This window comes from Sus scrofa, chromosome 2 (genome assembly GCF_000003025.6).
Source record: "Sus scrofa isolate TJ Tabasco breed Duroc chromosome 2, Sscrofa11.1, whole genome shotgun sequence".
In the NCBI taxonomy this organism is placed as follows: Eukaryota; Metazoa; Chordata; class Mammalia; order Artiodactyla; family Suidae; genus Sus; species Sus scrofa.
The window spans coordinates 54,050,431-54,069,538 of record NC_010444.4 but is presented as its reverse complement, the minus strand read 5'-3'; the positions used below and the strand labels follow the sequence as shown (position 1 = coordinate 54,069,538).

Here is a 19,108-nt window from a genome sequence, read left to right as displayed (position 1 = left end):
TTCAAAGAAAATGTTAAATTTACTAAAATTATTTGGAATGTTAGAGATTATACAGATAAATAGATGATTTTAATAAAGATATTCTAAAACTTTTACTGTTTCTGAAATTTGGACATGTACTATTATATTTTTTTTCTACTTATTTCAAAATGGTATAAGTAACAACTGTAACCAAGTTTCATTGTTAATTTGCATTACAATCAGATTTTAAATGTGCCTTAAGTATTTTGTCACTGTTAATGGCTTTACTAGATACCTTTGCAAAAATGTTTCCTCTTCAAGAAAATCTATAGAAAGATCTCTAAAAAAAAATTTCTGACTTCCAAAACTGAATGATGAGCTGGGTAAGAAATTTAAAAAATTCTAAAAGGAAATCTGATGATTTCATAAACAAATAAAAAGGATTGGTTACATTGGACAGTGTGAACTGGTAAATATGGTTGTAATTTTATGGTTTCCATTTAAAATAATACTGGCTTTTAATCTGTGTTTTCCAGGTATAAAGAAATTCTCCCCAACAAGCAATTTGGTAACTTATATGTTTGTAAGCAGAATTGAAGCATGTCTCTCTTCTCTACCTGATTTCTTTAGAGAATGGAAATTCTCAAGTTCCCAGAAGCCTTATCAGATGACTTAGGAAGGCCATCTTGTATGTAGTCTGTAGAAACACTGAGGTATTTGGGTTTTTAAAAGGGAAGGAATTCACCTAGATCTTTAAGATAAAAATCTTTAAGACAAGCCCTCGGCATGACTTTCCTAGCCCTGAAATGCCTTTTAAAATCTTAGTCTGATATTCCTTATAAAGTTCTAAGTCAATTTAAAAAAAAAATCTATATGATCAGTTTTATTCAAGTAAATCTTCAAGCCAAGGTTGTTGACATAAGACTTAATTGGCAAATAAATTACTCTTGGTTTGGCTAATATTTGATAAAAATCATAGTAATTTTAGAAAGGAAGAGATATTTCAATGAACACTTGCTAAATCTCTCAATCTAATTCTTTAATTGTGGTCAGTATCACTAAGGCTTCTTCCTAGATAGTTCTTTGCATTATATTATACTGCTTCAAAGTTTAACTGAGCTTCTAAAAAAAAACATTTTAAGCTTGTTTCTAAAATTTATCTTAGTGATATATTTTTGGATGAAGATCAGATGCCCCAGAACCTGGAAAAAGGAGACTGTGGATACTAAACAAGACATAATATAAAAGGACTATTTCCAAGCTTGTAGAGGAAGGCCCCGATCCCCTGCTATGGAGCCAGGAGGAGGTACAACAATTTATGGATTTCAGAGAGGAACTGACAGGTGCCCCTCTTCTGGCTTTACCATCCTTTGAAAAACCTTTTCATTTATTTGTAAGCGTGGGCTGGGGGATGACTCCTCACACAAGAACATGGGTGAAATCACCAGTCAATGGCTTTCTATTCCTGCCCCCTGGACCTTGTCACCAGAGGATGGCCTGAGTGAACATAGTTGGTAGCCACCACTGCCCTATTACTGAAGGAAACAGAAAACTCACCTTGGGAGGAAGGCTGACTGATTATAAAAACAGGACATGGGGACACAAATGCCTGCTTGAAATGAATAAAATATTCTGTGGACACACTACGCAAAGGCAGCTGTTATACTTGTGTCACAGGGATACCAGAGGCCCAAGTGGTTCCCTTTCTTCTGAGATGGTCATCAGGCCCATGGGGTCTTGAATATATGATGGATCTCTTCCAGGAGAAAACAGCTTGAAATAATTAGTTCAGTCAGACTTTGTCACTGCTATTCCCTGAGGTCAAAATTCTGTGGGTCAGCCTTCAAGAACCAAATGAAAATGTCAATTTCTTCTTGTGTCTAAATTGACAAGAGGCAAAAGTGACTTTCTTAAGCAACCCAACCAGATGCAGTGAAAGCCAGTCCTACATCAACCCCAACAATAAATCTCAGTTCCAGCTGCCCCAGGCAGATGTCTGGTTGGTATTGTGGGGGTCCACTAATGGGCACCCTTCCAGAAAATTAAAGTGATACCTGTACTTTTGTACAATTGGCCATCCCTTTCACCCTGGCATTTAAGCCCCAATCTCAAACTCAGCCAATCCTGAGGAAATGAGACATCATTCCTGTGGGGGGGAGAGTCCTTTGACCCCAGGTTTATATTGACTCAGTAGGTGTTCCACTTGTGGAAAGTAACATAATGTCTTTTCTATCAAAGGAAATCTTGGTTACTCCATTTTGATCTGGTTTCAGCTGAAATGCCCCCTGCAGCCCCCTTCCTCTTTACCTCTTTTCCCAGCAACAATTTGTTTCAATTAGCCAACTGGAATGAATGTTCACCCTGACCTGACCAATGGGAAGGGGACAGGTAAGTCACCTGCATTAGGAATAAGTAGGGGAATGTCCTTTGTTTGGTGCATGAAATTTTTGGAGTACCTGCACCCTTCTGCAGAAGTAAAGAGCCTTGTTAAGATTTCTCCTTATTTACATGTCTTGCTTTCTGATACTGATGAACCAAGCCAGATTTTTCTTAATTTTCAGATTAAATATTGCTGTTTTATCTGGATGCAGACACCTGTTCTCGCTCCATCTGTCTTCTGGTCAAAATTTGGATTGGATGAGAATTGGGTCTGTCAGCTTTTTATTCAGTTTGTCCACAAAAAGACACCAGGGTCTCAGGAGGAAACTTATTATGCTCTCTGTTGGCTCCAGGGACTGGTAGTCTTATTTCCCCTCAGAGCATGGGACCAAGATGGAAATGAGGAGGAAACCAAAGAACATTCTGGGACCTCCTCCCCTCCATGGACCCCCATGGCTCACTGCCACTACCTTGCAATCACCAAAATGGTGCTGGCTCCCCTCCTGCCACAGCTTCCACCACTGCTACTGCCAGGGGAGCATGAGATGGGGAGGGGGGCAGAGCCCACCGCCCAGGTGCAAGGGCACTGCCTCTGGCCATGCAGTTAACATGGGAGGGAGAGGGGTGCATAACCCATCACACAGGTGCAAGCACACTCCCCCCACTAGCAGAGTCAGAGCAGGAAGGTGATGAGCCTAGAACCCACTGGGCAGGCACAAGAGCACTGCCACTCTTCAGGGAATCATAACAGGAGAGGGGCACCATAGGCATAGGCACACTGCCATGGCCCATCGGATCAACACCCAGTGCCTCAACAAAACCAGAGGATATGGCAGGGCCTTATTCCAGACTTAAGAGAGAGTTAAAACAATGTTAAGAAGATATTAAAAATTTTCCTTTTCCCACTGCTACCCCTGGAGATAGACAAGAAGGGCCACAAATGCTCTTCCCACTATGGGAGGTTCCCCTAGGTGGGGAGGAATAGGATATGTAAATGCCCCTTTAACCAGCGCCGAGGTCCAAAATTTTAGGAGAGAATTGCAACCATTGTTGGAAGACCCATATGGGGTAGCAGATCAACTAGATCAATTCCTTGGACCACAAGTCTATACATGGTCTGAATTAATGTCTATTTTGAGAATTTTGTTCTCTGGGGAAGGAAGGGGGATAATTTGAAGGGCAGCCATGGCCTCGTGGGAGCAAACCAACCCTCCCCAGACAGGGGAAGTTAGGGCAAAAACAAAATTTCCCAACAAGGACCCCAGATGGGACAATAACAATGTAGTCCACCAGGGGCATATGATGGACTTGAGAAATCTAATAATTCAGGGAATTAGGGATGCTGTACTTCAAACTCAAAATATATCTAAGGCATTTGAGGTACAGCAAGGTAAAGAGGAGGGACCAACTGAACTTTTGGAAAGACTCAATTCAGATGAGAAAATATGGTGGAATAGATTCCACTGACCCTCTGGGACGGGGCATGCTCCAACTTCACTTTGTAAGTAATAGTTGGCCAGATATTTCCAAGAAGTTACAAAAAATAGAGGATTGGAATGATAAAACATTAGAGGCCCTATTAAAAGAGGCATAAAATGTTTATATGAGAAGGGATGAAGAGAAGCAAAAAACAAAGGACAAGATCATGTTTGCATATCAACAAAAACAAGACAGGTCAAATCAAAGGGGTCCTAAGGACAAAAGTAAGAGAGGTTCACAATATCAGCCTCACTGATACCCAGAAACAGGGCAAAAGGGAAAGGGGAATAGATGGCAAGGTGAAAACAAGTGCTTTAGGTGTGGCAAATTGGGACATTTAAAAAGAGAAGGCCCTGAATGGAAAAAGGAGGATAAAACAATCCCTCTGATGTAATTTGAGGAGGATGAGGACTAGGGGGGTCAGGGGCTCTCCATAGTGATTGACCAACTTAAAAACCCACAAGTGCTCTACCCAGAGCCCTTGATAAACTTAGAGGTAGAGCCATACCATGAAACCATGATTTTTCTTATTCATTCAGGGGCATCTCTTGCCTCACTTTGTTATTTGCCCAAAGGGCTTTCTCCTTCTCATGAACAGATACTAGTATCTGGGGTAAAAGGTGAGGGATTTTCAGCAAAAATTTTAGAAGAAACCAAAGTAAGTTTCCAAAACAGATGTGCCAAAATATGCTTCCTTTTTGTTCCAGAGGCTGGCACAAACCTGTGTGTAAGAGGCCTAATGGTTGAATTGGGACTGGGCTTACAGGTAACCAAAAAAATTTTACAAGTAAAATTGAATCTTTTAACCCCAACAGTGGATGGACAAATTCAACCACAAGTGTGGACATCAGAGGGAAACCATGGGGGAATTAAAGTGACCCCAATTAAAATACAGTTAAAGATCCCTGGAAAAGTTGTCTAGAGAAAACAATACCCTATTTCTCTACAAGAAGGATAGGACTTAAACCAATTATAGAGGGACTACTTCAAGAGGGTCTCTTAGAACCCTGTATGTCTTCCTATAATACCCCTACTCTCCCTTTGCATAAGGTGGATGGGTCCTATCGCTTAGTCCAGGATTTGTGGACAATTAACCAGATTGTTAAGACTAAACATCCAGTGGCCCCAAATCCTTATATCCTCCTGAGTAAAATTACATTTGACCACCAATGGTTCAGTGTAATTGACTTAAAGGATGCCTTTTGGGCATGCGCCCTGGACTCAGACAATTGGGACCTATTCGCCTTTGAATGGGAGGACGCAGTAACTGGAAGAGGAAAACAGTATAGATGGACAGTCTTCCCCCAGGGGTTTACAGACTCCCCACATCTTTTGAGGCAAATTTTAGAACAGGTGTTGGAAGACTTTACACCCCCTCATGGGGACATGTCTACTCCAATATGTAGATGACTTATTACTCTCAAACACTGATCAAAAGAAGCTTACAGCAGCTACAGTTTCCGTTCTCAATTTTCTTGGGGAACAAGGCCTTAGGGTCTCCAAGAAGAAGTTACAATTTGTTGAAAAGTTCTGGGAGCTGAGGTTCAAGAAGAGAATTTTCAAGAAGAGAATCTGCCTGATGACAAAGTCCAGGGGATTCTAAAGAAAGGCTTCAAAGCAGCACATCCACCAGCACACAGAAAGCATGAGGCTGTAATGCCTGAGAAAACATGATTCTAAATCTCTGTCCTTCCTGTTTTTAACAATTACTCTGTGCTCTGTTTACCAGGCCTAACTCCTCATTCCTTGCCTTAAAGAAAAAAATTATTGACTTGTTATCTAAATCTTGGGAGTCATTCTTGCTTGCTAAATGTTTGGGAAATCAACTCTTCATTATCCACACCTAAATTCAATGAGTTTTTAGAAAGATTACTTTTCCTTCTAAGAGAATCATAGATAGCAGTGGTATTTACTACTTGTAGTTTTAGAAGAAATTGTTAAGATTTATAGATGTAGTTTGAAACATTTAGAGTTAATTAGTTTGAAAAATTGTTTTTCTTTGGCTGATTTATTAATCTATAAAAAGAAAATAGGCATAAAGATTTATTGCTAATTGTTAAATATAAGTTAGTAAAACAGGTTGTGGTTGTTGAGTTACTAACCAAGCACTTGCCCTAAAAACACAATGCATTTGTGGTAATCACAAAGGTCACAAGAAGTCTTACATCTCTGACATTTGTGGCCAGTGTGATCTATTAGTCCTACCTGGTTATCTTTTAATGGGTTTAGAGCATATCCTGCCTGGACAATTGCTTTTTAATCTTTAAACTTATTTGGCCTCTTACTGCTTCTGCAAGTTATAGTCTTTTCTCCTATTTAAGTCACTGACATCCACCAATAAAGTTGAGACTGCATGAACACTACTCAAGAGTGTGCATCTCTGTTATACCTGAGCCTGCCGTGCCTCCTCTTGGGAAATTCCCTGGCTGCTGGAGCTGGACTCTGGCAGAAAAGGGGGTAAAATATTTAGGACATCTAATAAGTGGGAGGTAAAAGAAAACTCAGGCCAGAAAAAAATAGAGCTGATCATAGGCCTGCCTCTACCAACTACCAAACACAAATTTAGAAAATTTCTAGGCCTGATTGGATATTGCCACCTTTGGATCAATTCGTATGCATTAAAAACTATATTCTAAGCTTGTGGAGGAAGGCCCTGATCCCTTACTATGGAGCCACAAGGAAATACAACATTTCAGGGATCTGAGGGAGGTGCTGATGGGTGCCCCTGTTCTGGCTCTACCATCCTTTGAGAAACCTTTTCATTTACTTGTAAGTGTGGACAGGGGAATGGCTCTAGGTGTCCTCACATAGGAACATGGGGGAAGTCACCAGCCAGTGACCTTTCTTTCCTGCCTCCTGGACCCTGTCGCCAGAGGATGGCCTGAATACATACAATTGGTAGCCACAACTGCCCTCTTAACTGAAGAGAGCAGGAAACTCAGAAGGCTAACCATGAGTACCCCACACCAGGTACAAGCCATCCTAAACCAAAGGGTATGGAGATGGCTCACTGACTCCTGAATTTTAAAATATGGGCCTATATCATTGGAAAGGGATGACTTAATTTTAACCACAGATTAGGACTTAAATCCTACTTTTTTCCTCACTCAAAGGTAACCCTTGACTTCCATTGAACATCATTGTTTAAATTTAATAGACTATCAGATCAAAACTTGACCCAATCTATGGAAACTCTCTTCTGTTCAGGGAGATATTTATCCATTGATGGATCTTGAGTCATCCAAGGAAAACAACACAATGGTCACTCAGTCATTGATGGAGAGACTCAATCAATAGCTGAGTCAGGAAGACTCCCAAATGCATAGTCAGCTCAAACTTGTGAACTCTTTCTCCTTAACCAATCCTTAAAATATTTAAAAAGAAAGGAGGACACAATCTATACTGACTCTAAATATGCCTTTGGAGTGGTCCATACCCTTAGAAAAACTTGGATGGAGATGGGACTTATTACAGTAAAGGACAGGGACTAATACATGAAGAATTAATTAAATAAGTACTTAATAATCTCCAACTCGCAGAAGAGATAACAGTGGTATATGTACCAGGCCACCAGAAGGGGGCTTCATTTCAAGCCCAAGGAAATACCTTAGCAGATGAGGAAGCCAAGAGGTTGGCATTAGAATTGGAGTTTCCTATCTTCCATCTTACTTCTTCCCTTCCCAAAATAATAATCTCTCCCTCCTTTTCAAAAAAAAGAGAAGGAACAGCTACATCAGCTGGGGACCCAACCTGACACTCAGGGAAGATGGTTCTGCTGGGACAGAAGGAAATGCTATCCAAACCCCTTATGAGAGAAATTCTGACATACCTACACCAAGGGATCCTTTGGGGGCCTCAGGCCATGTGTAACACAGTTTTAAGGCTCTGTGGGTGTGCCAGTATTTACATGATAGCCAAACAGGTAATAGAAGGTTGCTTAACATGCAGTAAGACCAATAAGAGGACTTTACCAAAAACAGCTACCAGAGGAAGGTCTCCTGGTTTAAGGCCTTTCCAGAGTATCCAAATTGATTACACTGAAATGCACAAAACAGGGTGACTTAAATACCTCTTCGTCATAGTAGACCATCTAACTCATTGTAGACCATCTAACTCTCATAGTAGACCATCTAACCCCATTACCCAGTGCCAATGCCAATTATGTGACAAAGGCCCTATTAGAGCAAATTATTCCCCAATTTGTGATGGTTGAAAATATAGATTTGTATAAAGCAAGTCATTTTACAGCTCAGATAATAAAGGGACTCTCCAAAGAATTAGATATTAAATGGAAATACCATATTCCATGGCATCCTCCCTCTTCTGGTCAAATTGAGAGAATGAACTAAACTCTCAAAACTCACTCAAATAAATTAATACTAGAAACCCAGCTACCCTGGACCAAACATCTCCCTATTGCTTTACTCAGAATTAGAACTGCTCCCCAAAAGGATGTTGGTCTATCTCCACAGGAAATGTTACATGGACTATCTTACCTAGGAAGATCATCTGACCTGCCTACCTTTGAAGCCAAAGATCAATTTTTAAGGAGTTATGTATTTGGTTTATCCTCTTCTCTTCACTTTCTCAGACAGAAGGGATTACTAGCCCAGGCTCCACTGTTTGATTTCCCTGTCCATTAACATCAGCCTGGAGACTATGTGTTAATCAAATCATGGAAAGAAGACAAACTCCAGCCAACCTGGGATGGACCTTTCCTGGTGTTTCTGATCACCAAAACTGCAGTTTGAATGGCTGAGTGACGATGGACTCACCACACCCAGGTGAAAAAAGGGGGGCCATAGCAGATAAAGAAAAATGGATGGATTCTCCGGGACCACTGAAACCCAGTTGGTCTTAAAAAGGGCTTAAAACTATTCCTGATATGGGTGACTATTTGGGGATCATTATTATTTGGTAATCAGGGTGAATCATGGGACCCTCTAACTCCAATATATTATCAGGGCCTGGGATTATGGGCAGGTTATCCACACACATTAGTTATTAACTTAACCCAGACTCCTAACCAAATAGTCATAAAATTTGAGGCCCAAGTGGTTCCCTTTACTCTGGGATGGTCATCAGACCCACAGAGTCCTGAATGTATGATTGCCCTTTTCTAGGACAAAACAGGTTGGAATAATGAGTCCTGTTGGACCTTGTCACTGCTATTTCCTGAAGCCAAAAGTTCCACAGATCAGCCCCTGAAAACTGTTTGGCCGCCAAGTAAAAACATCAATTTCTCCTCCTGTCTAGAATGACAGGGTGCAGAGGTGACTTTCTTGGGCAACCTGACAAGGTGCAGTGAAAACCCTACAACACCCTCCATAATAAATCCCAGTTCTGAGTGCCCCAGGAAGATATCTGGTGGTATTGTGGGGGGTCCACTAATGGGCAGTCTTCCAGAAAATTGGAGTGGCACCTGTGCTTTGGTGCAATTGGCCATCCCTTTCACCTTGGCTTTTAGGCCCCAATCTCAAACTCAGCCCACCTGAAAGGAATGAGACACCACTCCAGAGGGGTCCTTTGACCCCCTGATCTGTGTTGACTCAATAGGTATTCCATGGGGTGTTCCAAATGAATTTAAGGCAAGAAATCAAATAGCTGCTGGGTTTAAATCTGCTCTCTTTTGGTGGTCAACCATAAATAAAAACGTTGATTGGATAAACTACATCTATTACAATCAGCAAAGATTTGTTAATTACACTAGGGATGCCATTAAAGGAATAGCTGAACAGCTAGGCCCAACTAGTTAAATGGCATGGGAAAATAAACTTGCTTTAGACATGATGCTGGCAGAAAATGGTGGACTCTGTGTAATGTTTGGTATCCAGTGCTGTATATTCATTCCCAATAACACCACCCCAGACAGCACCATCACTAAGGCCCTATGTGGATTAATGGCCTTAGCAAATGAACTTTCAGGGATTTCTGGTATTAATGGCCCCTTCACAGACCTTTTAGAAAACTGGTTTGGAAAATGGAAGATACTAATAGCTTCAAACTTTACCCCTCAAATTGCTGTAGTTAGTGTCCTTGTCTTAGTTGCCTGTTGTATAATTCCTTGTTCCAGGGGACTTATTCAAAGATTAATAGAGATTGCCCTAACAAAGCAACTGGGACCCCTCCCCACCAAGCCAGCATACTCCTGATGGACACAATAGAGCATGAGAACCAAACTATGCTCAAAGAGTTTGAAGAAAATAATATTTGATTAAAAAAAATGAAAGGGGGGAATCATGGAAAGTAACATAATGTCTTTTCTATCAAAGTAAATCTCAGTTAATCCATTTTGATCTGGTTTTGGCTGAAATGTCCCCCTGAAACCTCTTCCTCTTTACCTCTTTTCCCAGCAGCAATTTGTTTCAATTAGCCAACTGGGAAGACTGTGTGCCCTGATCTGACCAATGGGAAGGAGACAGGTAAATCACCTGCATTAGGGATAAATAGGGGAGGGTCCTTTATTTGATGCATGCACTTATTGGAGTACTTGCACCCTTCTGCAGAAGTAAAGAGCCCTGTCAAGATTTTTCCTTGTTCACATGTCTCACTTTCCAACACTGATGACCCGAGCCAGAGTTATCTTAATTTCCAACACATGGGGTGTTCCAAACAAATTTAAGGCAAGAAATCAGGTAGCTGCTGGGTGTGAATCTGCTCTATTGGTAGTCAGCCATAAACAAAAACGTTGATTGGATAAACTACATCTATTTTACAATCAACAAAGATTCATTAATTTCACTAGAGATGCCATTAAAGAGATAGCCAAAGATCTAGGGCCAACTAGTCAGATGACATGGGAAAATAGACTTGCTTTAGATATGATATTGACAGAAAAGTGTGGGGTCTATGTAATGATTGATATTTAGTGCTGTATGTTCATTCCCAATAACACTGAACCTTCACCAAGGCCCTTTTGGAAAATCGGCTTGGAAGATGGATGAGACAGCTTTAATCCTTAACCCTATAATTGTGTAGTTAGTGTCCTTGTCCTAGTTGGATGTTGTATAATTCCTTGTGCCAGGAGACTTATTCAAAGGTTAATAAAACTGCTCTGACAAAGCAACTGGGACCCCCTTCCCACCAAGCCAAAATGCTTCTGATGGACATAATAGAACATAAAAGTCAAACTATGCTCAAAGAGTTTGAAGAAAAGAATATTTGATAAAGAAATAAAAGGGGGAAATTGTGAGAAATTAACGTGTCTTTTCTATCAAAGGAAATCTTGATTACTCCATTTCATTCCAGTTTTAGCTGAGACACGCTCCTGCAACCCTCTCCTCTTTACCTCTTCTCCCAGCAATAGTTTGTTTCAATTAGCCAACTGAGAAGAATGTGATCCCTGACCTGAAAAATGGGAAGGGGATAGGTATACCACCTGCATTAGGGATAATTAGGGAAGGTCTTTTTTGTGTGTGTGCATGCTTTTTGAGTACCCACACCCTTCTGCAGAAGTAAAGACATTTGTCTAGATCTTCCCGTGTTCATGTATCTCACTTTCTGACACTGACATCCAAGCCATTCTCCAACATTATTAACCTGTGTTTTCACCTACTTTGATCTAATATCCTCGAGATCTAATCCCATTTGCATTCTACCAGCTCCTGCTAGGAAAACTGGTCAGATACTATATTATTTTGGATTATATTTTATTTTCTCTTTCATCAAGCCAAGCACCACCCCCATCTCACCACAGGTTGTTTTACAACAAATGGGTGTATATCATGTTATTTTGTGTGGTAGAAGCTTCTTTATAGCTTCTGATCAATGTGGAATTGCTAGATATTAAAGGAGGGTGGGTGACTTTAGTACATTAAGAGGTTTTAATAATTATAAGAATATAAGAATTTCAGGAACATAAATTCAGATATCCCCATCCCAGGAATCACTCCTTCCCAGCAGGAACTTTGCATAACAGAGGTACCCTGATTTGCAATTTAATTTCTTCAAAGTTCTGCTGCTCAACTTGGCCTCTATTTTCTCCATCCTCCCACTCAAAAGATGAGCTGTTACCAAGGATATTTTCTGGATTTCACATTTAGCTTTCTAATCACAATTAAGTGCTTGCATTTTTTTTTTTTTGGTTATTTTCCCAGAGAATCAATTGACTTAGCAACAACTATCCTATTTCAGTTACCATTACAGTTACTACTTTCCCCATGTATTTCAAGAGCCTGAAAAATTGCAACTAATGTCTTTTCTTCCAAGCATTATCACATTTGTACACAGTTTGAAGTTTTAAACATTAGGCTTCCATCTTGTAGTAGAACCATATTCTCCACATACCTCCAGTGATGGAGGCTTCATTGACTCCTGGGTAGCAAGAAATCCAACTTCAAAATCCCAACCACTTCAGCTTATGCAGTAGAAAAGTCAGAAATTGATAAAACCCTTTAGAGTTGGCCTAAGTTGGATGACATTAATGAATTTTTCATTCCCAACTTATGCGGCATTAGTGTGGCCCTAGTGAACTAAGAACATAGCATCACTGTGCTTTAACCATTTACACGATCACTATGGTTTATGCTTAATGCCTTCTCTCCTCTAAAAGTATGAAATTTTGGGTATAGTCTAGGTGGACAGAGGATGCTTAAATAACAAGCCTCAAATAAAAACCTCAAAGTCTCTAATAGGCTTTTCTGAGCAGAGTCATTGTATACATACTGTTGACTTTTCATTTCTGGGGGAAAGTACTCTTGTGTGATACCTCATGGATAGAGAGAACATAGGAAATGTACATGGATCCTCTAGACCATGTCTTTCCCTTCACAATCTTATTGGGTATCCTAATTATTATGTGATAATACATCATACCTCTGGGTAGAGCTACATGATGAGATCACTGAAGGAGTGAATGGTTATGGGGATCCATGGAACAGTATTGATAATAATGACATAAACAAAAGACCTGTGGAATTTTATCCATAAGCACTCAGACTGTAGAAATGGATAGAACTGGTTTGGTCATTTTTCCAGGAAGACAATGGAGTTGACAATATTGAAATGAAGTAGTTTGCATATGAAATCATGAGTACTAAACAGATAATAGAAAAAAGTTAAGTAAAGAAGAGTTGATGGATGTAGATAATGAAAAGTCCTTATGAGATTAAAGAAAATGTAACAAAAAGATACTCTGAGAATGAATGTTGAAGGTTGTCATTTTGGAAAAGGGACATTTTTGGGTTGTGTATAAATCAAATGGTATATTTTTTCTGATAATTTTATTCCTTTCATATGTGTTTAATTTGTGGAAGAAGCTTAAGTAACTTTTAAAGTGTCAGTTGTTTGGGTTGTTTCCCAGACTTAGCAAAGGGGAACTGAATTCACATCAAATGAGGGAGAATGAAGCACACAGTTTATGCTAGACACAGTCTCTACTATTAATTTTAAAATAATAAGAAGAAACAGAATTTAATATTGCCCATATTAATTTTAAAATAATAAGAAACAGAATTTAATATTGCCCATATTAATTTTAAAATAATAAGAAGCAGAATTTTTCATAAATATAATAATAAATCTTGTATTCATTTACATAATGTTCTCATCAAATAATTCCAGAAGCAATACTGGAAGTAATCATATACAGTTTCAAAGTCTTTTTAGTATAATAGAACATTTAGATATAGGTTTGGTTATAATTAATATTATTTTACTAAAGTAGATTATGTAAATGCATGTTGAATGATTCAAGTTCAATGTTTCCTGGAGGATACAATTTAGACTCCACACTTTGAAATGAGACCCTTACATTTAAGCATTTACAGATATTTATTTCTGTTTCTATGGGAATTCATTGTGAATTCCAAAATCAGCCACCTATTCTCTTCAATGTATCTATGACCAATGCTTCCCAGCTCTGTGGCTTTGTGAATATATTTAATTAGTCTATCATTTCTTTACAATCATTCTATGTAGAAATATTCTTTTTTTATTTAAAGGGAAAATCACAAATGCTAAATTGGCCAAAAAGCAGTCACAGGGATTTTAAGTGTTTAATTGGGCTCCTAGCCACTACATTTATTTTAAATGAACTACTCTCATGACCATTTTAGTTTTCTGTTCTGTTTGCCAAATTACCATAAACTTAATGCCTTAAGATGATATTCATTTATTATTTCACAGTTATGTAGATCAGCGATCCAGGTACAATTGCCTGGCATCTCTCATTAGGTTCTCATGGGCCAATGACAAAACATCAGCTGGACTGGCTCTTGTTGTAAACTATGTAGACAAATTCATTTCAGGGTATTTGCAGATTTTTTTTTTTCTTTCTGGCTATAGGACTAATGTCACTCTTCCTGTACTATAAACCAAAGGTTTCTCTCAGCTCCCAGAACCTGCTTTTTTGCACATAGCCCCCACTAACTACAAATTAAAAAGTCATGCCAAATCCTCATGATTCACATCTATATTTCTTTCCCTCTTACAACCAGCCAGAGAACAAGTCTTTTTATGTAGTTAGGTTAGGCACAAACATGTAAAATCTGATATTAAGGCCAACCGACTTTATCCTTAATTTATTTTTGAATTGCCTTTTGGTCATATAATATGACAAATGTAGAAGCAATATCCATAATATTCATAACATAGTCCCTGAAATTTGGAGAAAAATCTTGACTGGCCACCATAGAATTATGCTGATCACAACTTTTAAAAATACATTATAGTTTATCTATATGATTTAATTTCTCTTTTCCTTAATAAAAAATGTATTTTTAATTTTTTTTTTATCTTTTTCTATGGCTGAACCCACAGGATATGGAGGTTCCCAGGCTAGGGGTCTAATCAGAGCTATAGTGGCTGGCCTATAGCAGAGCCACAGCAACATGGGATCTGAGCCATGTCTGTGACCTACCCCACAGCTCATGGCAATGCCGGATCCCTAACCCACTGAGCAAGGCCAAGGATCAAACCTGCAACCTCATGGTTCCTAGTTGGATTTGTTAACCACTGAGCCGCAATGGGAACTCCACAAATTTCTTGAAATCAGAAATAATGCAGTGCTCATTTTTAACTCCATAAAAGAGCACCTTGTTATTCAAGTTTATCACCAATTTGCATTCAATAAATATTAGTTGAAATTAATAAGCAATAGAAAAGGAAATTACTCAAAATTATGAGGTTCCCATGAAGGCATTAGTGATTTCAGTTATGTGATCATAATTGAAAACCAAATGAGCAGCAACTAAAAAAACAGTGATTTGGCACATGTTTGTTTCCCTGAAGATAATATATAAATGAGGCAGAAACTTGTAATAATGATATATTTCACTTATTGAATAAAAAGAATTGTCCAAATTATAAAAATATGGGTTAAAAAAACTAAAAATATAATTATTTACTTAGTGGAGGTAAAAAGACAAATATATATGAACTATGTTCTTTGACTTGTGTATGCATATAGCAATATTAATATGATGTATATGCGTACATATATGTTTGTGTATATGACAATGAAATTAGGCAAAGTTTGAAGTGGGAATGAGCTAAATCATTCTTGAATTCCTGCAATTTATGATTCAAATTATATTTATTAGAATACCCATAAATATGTCTGTAAAAGAAAGTCATGCTATTCCAGGATATCTCAAGTACAGATTTCCTAGGAGAGCCTGTATGGCAATTTCATAGACACAAATAGTAAAAGTAGAAATTTGGAAGTAAACAATGATGAGTCAATATTGAGTTACATAATAAGAATGAGGCCATCTCTATAAAGATTATCGCTAAAATAAAAGACATAAAAAATGAAGAAGAAATATCAAACATTGGAAAGAAATTTAACAAATACATAATTAACTGAATTTCAAAATATAATAGATTGACACTAGCAATGAACAATAAGAAAATAAAATTAAGTAGTCCATTATAATATCATCAATAATAATATATATTACATGCTATATACAATATATATTATATATAATAAATTTAACAAATTAACATAAGATTTTTATACCTGGAAACTACAAAATTTTAAAGAGAGAGACATTAACAGAAATTCAAAGATAGTCTGTCAATTAATTGGAAATTTTTTTATCATGAAGCTGGAAATATCACCCAAATTAATTTATAGATCTGACACAATTTTTATGCTCTTTTTCATATATTGTCAAAATTATCCTGAAATTTATATGGGAATTCAAGATATCTGGAAGAACATAAGTAATTTTTACCAAGAAGAAGAAAGAAAACTCACACTTTGACTTTTCACTTAGAGGGAGTCTATAATAACCAAGGCAGTGCAACAATAACATAAGAATAGATGTACAGGAGTTCCCGTCGTGGCGCAGTGGTTAACGAATCTGACTAGGAACCATGAGGTTGCGGGTTCGGTCCCTGCCCTTGCTCAGTGGGTTAACGATCCGGCGTTGCCGTGAGCTGTGGTGTGGGTTGCAGACGCAGCTCGGATCCCGCGTTGCTGTGGCTCTGGCGTAGGCCAGAGGCTACAGCTCCGATCCGACCCCTAGCCTGGGAACCTCCATATGCCGCGGGAGCGGCCCAAGAAATAGCAAAAAAAAAGACAAAAAAAAAAAGAATAGATGTACAGATGCATGAAAAAGAAGTGTTGAAGAGTAATTATATCCATCTGTGATTAACTGATTTTTAACAAAAGTATTAAAAATAATTTCACAGAGAAATTATAGTCTCTTGACAAATGGTGCTGTGACAATTAGATATATCCAAGCAAAAGAATAAAGTTTGACCCCTATTGTCAGGAAGCATGTTTCTACAACATTTATTAGCCTCTCTGCTTCTATTTTCTATGATAAAATCTCCATCATGCCCTGCTTTACTTTTACCCTATATTCCTGCTTGAAAAACAATTGCAGTGTTGGTAAAAAAAAAAAAAACTTAAGCTAAGAACAAAGACCTAAAGGCATAAGTCAGCTGAATGAGGACATAATGTGTTGGTCTAGCATGCCATTTGCACAGCATGATATATCCTGTTAAAATAAGAGAAAGAGGAGCCTCCTAGCCCAAGGGGGTTTATGAGGTAAAATTTTGAAGCCATCGTGAAACAGTTTGGGAGTTATGCAAAAAGTTAAAAATGTGACTGAGCAATTCTCCTCCTCAGTCACATTTTTAACTCAATAGAATGGAAATGTATGCCCACGTAAAAATGCATATGTGAATGTTAGTAGTAGTAGTATTCATAATAGCCAAATTGAAAACATCCCAAATGTCTATCAGTTATTGATTGGATAAAAAAGTGATATATCTTAAAATGGGATATTATTCATTTATGTAAAGGAACCAAGTACTGGAACACGCTTCAACATAAACCTTAAAAACAGCATGCTAAATGACAGAAGCCAGTCAGAAAATGTCACATTTAGAGATTTCATTTGTATGTTATGTACTAAATAGGCAAAGACACAGAGACAAAACATAGTGATTGCCAGGGTTTGCGGGAAGAGGAAAAAAGGAATGAACACTGATGGGTATGAGTGTTTGGGGCTTGATAAAAATACTTAGAATTAGACATGTACATGTTTGCAAAATCCTACTAAAAAAAAAATTTCACTGAACTGCATGCCTTAAAGTGTTGAATTTCATAGTATGTGAGTTTTCTGTTAAAAAAAAGGGCTGAGACTATTCTATTTATCTAAAAATTTTGCTATTTCTATAAAAAAGAGATGCAACCCAGTATGACCCTAGGAGCATGCCACTTATAAAGTCTAGTTAGGTTTTTAAATTATTTATAGTGCAATAATAAATTACATAATTAAGATTGAATTTAAAATGAGGTAATTCAAGGTAATTCATGAACATATAAGGGTTGTTTCAGTTTTCAAGAATGTAAATGATTTAGATTTGCAAATTCCAATAAGTTAATGACACTTTAGTTATATGAGTTAACTGGATGGTAACAGTGGGCTTACGCTCTTATCTAAACTGTCCTCTTTACCTGAGATGTTTATATAAAAATATACAAAATAAAGATTATTTGAAATTGGACAAAAAAATGTGAGGGAAAAGAACACTAGGGAAAATAAGATGATGCAGAGGACTCCAATTGCCTGGAAGGAATGATGACCAGAGTGCACACCCAAAGATGTTGGATACAGTTACATTAATTTTCCTTTCCTCAACAGTTTCTGAAATCCCCTAGATACCTCTTTGTTGGGAAGACTGTAGATGAGAGGGTTCAACATGGGTGTGAGAATGGTATAAAAGGCTGATACTATCTTGTCCCGGTCTGGTGTATGGCTAGAAGCTGGTCTCATGTACATAAACATGGCAGCTCCACAGTAGAATCCAACCACAGTAAGATGGGAAGACAGGTGGTGAAGGCTTTGTGGTGACTTTCCTCAGAGCCCATGCTTATTACAATGTGGAGGACTCTTGAATAGGAGCCTATGATCACAGAGACTGGTAAGACTAGCATTACCACACAGCAGGTGAAAAGCAGTCTTTCAAATACAGAGGTGTCTGTGTAATATAGAGGTAAAAGGGCAGCAACATCACAGAAAAATTGATGGATTTCCAGGGAGCTGCAGTTAAGAAAATGAGAGGACTGCTGCCAGCACAATGATGCCATCAAGTGAGCCCAAGATCCAGGAAGCAACAGTCATGAGGATACAGAGTTTCTGATTCATTAAGATAGTATATCAAAAAGGGTTGCATATGGCCGTATAGTGATCATAGGCCATAACAGCCAACAGGAAACATTCAGCCCCGAGCAGGGAAACATAGATGAATATATGGATTCCACAACCTGCTAGAGAGATGGACTTCCTTCCAGAAAAGTAGTTGAAAGTCATCTTGGGTACAGTGGTGCAGATGAGCATAAGGTCCATGAGGGAGAGTTGTCTAAAGAGGAAGTACATAGGGATGTGTAGCTGGGTGTCCAGGTAGATGAGGAGAATCATGATAATATTTTCCATGAAGGCCACTGTGAAAATGCCCAAGACCAGAGAGAAGAGGAAGATGTGGATGGGTCTGTGACTGAAGATTCCTAAGAGGATGAAGTCAAAGTTGAAGGTCTGATTTCTCCAAATCATCCTGTATAAGTTGCTTTATCTACAAGTACCAGAGTGGATACAAACATGTTTATTAATTTAGTTTTCAAATGGCAATAATAGCAATTCACTCAGGTATGCTTTGAACTCTGTGAATTTATAGGAACTTCTCATCAACGTTCAGCTACCTCCACTTTAGGTACAACATTATGTAACTTAGCCCCATTGCTTTCTAGTTTTTTCCTCAACCAAACTTCACAAACAACAATTCCAATAAGAATTTTATTTATTTATTTATTTTCCAAGAAAAGAAACCTGAA

The 19,108-nt window shown here is 38.2% G+C and overlaps 1 pseudogene; it reads right to left on the bottom strand.

Annotated features, from left to right (window-relative positions):
* Positions 17,895–18,830, bottom strand: LOC100514280 (annotated as a pseudogene).